Source organism: Podarcis vaucheri (assembly GCF_965113315.1).
Source record: "Podarcis vaucheri genome assembly, chromosome: 10".
Classification (NCBI taxonomy): Eukaryota; Metazoa; Chordata; class Lepidosauria; order Squamata; family Lacertidae; genus Podarcis; species Podarcis vaucheri.
Window position 1 is genome coordinate 9,507,998 of NC_138748.1, and position 5,404 is coordinate 9,513,401.

Here is a 5,404-nt window from a genome sequence, read left to right on the forward strand (position 1 = left end):
GCCCCCAGAGCCCCAGCTTTGGCCGAGGCGTGGGACCCGCCCGCAGCATTTTATATAGCCAGCCCAGCCTCAGCCGCTTAGCCTTTATTTACAGGCAAACAGAGCCGATGTGACAGGTTGCCTCCCTCCCGTTACCTGTTTCCCATTCTCAACCCCATGAACCTTTGAAGCGGAGCTGAAGGAGCAGTTTCAGGGACATGACTTTCTCTGCCCCTGATGCATTCCAAAGTTAAGCTCTGGGCTGGCCCATATTCATTCATTCATTCATTCATTTGCAAAAATAAAAAAAGCTGTGCCACCAAGTTTAAAAAAACCAAGGCAGCGAACAGCGTAAAATCAACAACAAAAGTGTGTTCATAAAATAAGAACAAAACACATCACAGATCACCAGGTGGGATTAATACATTGAGATAGCTGGATCCATAGGAACCAACTCCTAGGGGCCAAGGTCCCTTTACCCCCCCCCCAAAATTGAGGGAATCAGGGGCCCCAAAATTGATGGACATTTTGCCACATCATGTGACTATGTGGATTACCTGAGGCCCCATATTTTATTCAATGTGGCACCCTGGGATCACCTCCTGATAGAAAGTGTGAGTGAATTGGGGAGTTTTAAGCAGGAACCTAAATGTCAATTCTATAAAGGTCCTGGCCTTAGCAGGCATAATGTGGAGCTCAGGAACATCTTAAGATACTCTTAGTAGTGCCATATATATTCATGTCCCCTTTGAGGTCCACAATAAGGATCTTCAGTCAAAATCCAAAATCTGCTTTGCCACTAAGAAGCGGGTGCACACCCCACCTTAAGTTTTGAGCCACCGCAAATCAGACAGCCGCAAGTCAAGTCCTCTATGAAAATCCCTGCGCCACTTCATTTTGGGCCAACAGCCTGCCAAATGTGGCTCCCCTAGTGACTATGTAGAATTGAGTAAGGAACTAGGAGAAGGGGGCACACCACAAAAACCTTTGGGCCAGCTCATATCACGGATGCAACAAGGAGGAGATTGTAGTTTTGGGGTACCCTAGCATCACAACTGGCCCAATGCTTGCTTTGGGTGCATGACATGGTCAAGTATATTACCCCATTCAGTAATAGTCAACATATGGGGGGGAATAACAAGAAACTGAGGGTGCACCCCCAAATTAAGCTTTCAAGTGCTTCACATTATACACTGGCACCAGCGAACATGTTTCCTCTGTGAAAAACCCTAGAAAAGCATCCAGCCCAAAATATTCAGTTTCACCCAGGAAACACTAGCCTACTGCCTTTGTGCCAATAATTGCCAATGTATATAGAAAGGAATAAGGAACTGGGATGCATGCATACCCTAATTAATATGCTGAGAGAATCAGGAGGTTGTTGCCTTCAAAACACCAATATTTTGTGTATGCTAATGTATCCTTGTCCTCGTGTTTGTTTATATTTTTCTTCAAGTGCGCGGGCTCCTTTTCCTTTCTCTTTGTCCTGATACAAGGCATATGATAACAGGAACTATAATAGCTATTAGTTACTTAGACTTTTGCTAAAGGAAAAACTGGATACCAGTTGTATAAATCAGCAGTTTTATGTGTTAGCAATATATATATATATAAGTAAGTTGCACGTTGCAGTTAGTGTTTTACTATGTATCAAATAGACGCCACGCTTTGTCATTGCAGAAATACTGTAGAAGGTAGGCTTGTAGTTACTGGAACTGTGGCATTTGAAACTGGGAAATCCCAACCCTACATTTGGTCCCAAAACAGTCACCACTTCTACTCCTGCATATTTTCTGTTATGGTAGCCTTTCCAGTTTGGCTCTCCACACTACGACTATGACTCAAAGCCCAAATTTAACAATTATTCCATGTGCTTTAACTAGTATTCTTAATTAGTATAGAAGTTGGAGCACAAAGTTGAGCCATTTTGCAGTTGCATGCTTAACAGATCCTTGGCAGAAAGGGACTCACAAAGACCCCTGCACAAATTGTGTATGGGAATAATATTTCCCCAGCTCTTGCAGTTTCCCAGGGTTGTCAATGCTTCTTTTCAGTTGGCAGTGACCCTATTAGTAAAAATAAGTGGACACTCTGCATCTTTAATTTATTTGTTCCTTATATGGTATATTGACGAATCTGCTGGCTGAACCAGGTGGATAAATGTAAATATAGGTAGGAACTGTCCCAATAGTAGTAGAATTTGAGTTTTGTTGTAATAAATATATACATGCAGAACATTACAATAATGGGAAGTTATCAGAGTACGAATTACTGTGGCCAAACTATCCCTGTCTAGGAACAGGCGTGGCTTGAAAACCAGCTACAGATAGGAAAAGGCACTCTACGTCACTGGAAATTCTTGCGTCTCTAGTGACAAGGTGGAATTCAGGAGAACCCTTGCTACACACATGCTTCTTCCAGAGGAGTGCAACAAGAACAGAGCATGTTTCTTAATATTGGACTATTGTTCATGTTTATAATAACCAGATAACCTCTTTTGGACTTTCTGTTTGGAATGAATGAAGTTGAGATGCCCGGATGAAGACTGGAAAAAACATCACTTAGGAGAGGGAGGAACAGCTGGAGTTTACTCTGGATTTAACATCTATTTGGAAGAATCCTTGTAGATATAGCTGGCAGATAGTGGGAAGTCCTTTTTACTCATTTTTAGTATTTATTTTACTTTTAATTCCTTTACTATTTCCTTTAATATTCTTATTTCTTTGCTCTCTTGCCTTTTCCTCTTCTGTTTCTTCCTTCTGCTGTTTTTGTTTCAGTTCTGCTTCAGACTGTTGTACAGTGGTGCCTTGCAAGACGAAATTAATTCGTTCCGCGAGTTTTTTCGTCTAGCGAATTTTTCGTCTTGCGAAGCACAGTGTCGGAAAAGTTTTGGAAAAGCTTAAAAAATCACCAAAAACCTCAAAAAAGGCTACCACACCGCGTTCTATGAGTTGCTCCTCGAAGTCAAGTCGCAACTGTATTAGCGGTGTTAAGAAAAAGGAAACAAACTTGCAAGACGTTTTCGTCTTGCGAAGCAAGCCCATAGGGAAATTCGTCTTGCAAAGCAGCTCAAAAAACGCAAAACCCTTTCGTCTAGCGAGTTTTTCGTCTTGCGAGGCATTCGTCTTGCGGGGCACCACTGTATATTGAATGGTCCTCTACTCAGGAGTTAACATGCAGGTGATGGTTAGTTGATAAAGGACCCTGTGTGAGAGACAAGGAAGATGTCCCAGGGTGGGAAGGTGGAAGAAGAAAGGGAAGCTCCCAGGTGAGAGCTGGGAGGGTTCACCTTTCTCTGTGTGGGACAATAAATAAACCTGTGAAAGAGGACTTTGTATTATTCTCCCTCCCTCTTTTTTGTTTTTGTTTATATTAGTTTGGTTGACATGGAGAAATAGGGTCGGGTGTCAGCTGCATACTGGTGCAGATCATACATAAACTGATTATACGTAGACAAAGATATCAACATACTTCCATGTGTACAAATATATAAGAATTTGATTCTAAATTAGATCCTACAATTCATTTATAGATGAGAAAATTTACTCATTGCTTCAATTCACAACTTATGTAAAACTTTCTGTGTTTTTTTAAATAGCAGGTTCTTCTTACTGTATTCAATAAAAATAGAGCGAATTGTCATAAACTTAAGCTTGTCATTCTCTTCTCTCTTCTTCTAATAGCCTGTTTTTCCATTCTGACTTTTTTCAGTTTTTTTCTGCCTGTTCACCTACAGAAGGTATTGTCTGTGGTGCTGTTTTTTTGTTTGTTTCAAATATGTGATCAACTACAATGTTTACTAGCACATTTGTACGATGTCCTTCACATGGATAGGAAAGCTACTACGTACCTATTTATCACCACAGCCGACTTTTGTATCACCTGCTGCTAACATCAAATAGTATATTTTTCAGGAGATGGGACAGCGTTTCTCAAACGGTAGACTGAGGACCACCAGTAGTCCTCAGTGACACAGTCCACCCAGTGCCTCCTCATCTGCCCTGTCCCCCAGGCATGCTGCAGCCTTGGGGCTGAGGCAGAGGCTCAGGCGGTGAGGAACAGAGGTCTCCCTTCCCTAAGAGAAAAGGGCCAGAGATGAAGGAAACCAGAAAAAGATAAAAGGCTGGTCTTTCAACTGTGAATAGAAATTCTTTTATTTAAAAATAAAAGTAATCTGCGAATAGAAAAGAACTGGGTGTAAAGTTTTAAGAACTCCTGCTGAGTCAAAGAAACAACTCCATAGCCACACTTATGTAAACTATCCTTCTGGTGTACATCCATCTCAGTTTGTACATTTTTGTACAGTTCCTGAGAGGTTTTTTTAACCGCTGTATTCATGTGATATAACTACTGAGGGCCCCATAAGAGAGGGAAATATCAGTACAGCAATTCATGTCCCTACTGGGAGGAGAAAACTGACTTTTAAAGAAACCAATCCCTTTGTGACAGACAGATGAATGGGAGAGCAACTAATATATATGTGTGTGTGTGTCTGTGCGCACGCATGCACGCACACCCACAAAACAATTGACCAGGAACTTTTTATAAGCCATTTTCCTTTATATTTATTGGAATTACTTGTGCAGCTGCAGTTAACTTAAATGGAGTCTGTGCCATTGTGCATACAATAAAACCGCTAAAGGCAAAGTATTTGGATATTGCGTTTGTGGTCACCCTTCTTGTCTGGGACCATCTTGTCTCATCATATCACTTTGCTTGCCCTCCACTCGTTGATGTTTGCACCCATGGACAAGACCTTGTAGATAATCCCCTGCTCTCCTGATTTCAGGTGTGCAAGACACAGTGGGATTGTGTTGTTCCATATTACTTCAAAGAGTAGCACAGGGAATTGGTGGGGAAAGGACAAGAGCTAGTGCAGATGGAAGTTCCATAAAATCCCAAACAAACGCACTTTCCACTGGTTGAGATTTCAAGTATTGCACATAAAAACACAGTGGTAGGCAAATTTCTTTGTGAGGGGGACCATATCTAACCAGATCCTCAGGTTGTATCCTCATCCTTCAGACTAGCAGCTGTCACAGAAAAGACTCTCCTCCCTGAAAGAGAGGGGAGGGGTTGTGGTCGGGAACCCGAGCTCCGCCTGGCAGGGGGCAGCTCACCTGGCTGGCGCCCACGCCCCCTCTGTGGCCACCCAACCAGGTGCCGCTGTGGGGGCGTGTTCAGCAGCCTTTTGCTGCAGCGCCAGCCTTCTCCCGGCCCCATTTCGTCGTCGCCGCCGCTTCGAATAACCCATATCCAATGCCTAAGCCAATACCTTTTCCATTGCTGTAACCAATAAAAGTTGTGGCCTTTTCTTGCCCATTAACCATATATTGCGTGTCTTAGTGTCTTTATTCCACTACACGGGGGTCGGGTCCTCGAACCACAAATATATATTGTCACAGCAATATATCACCACTACAGG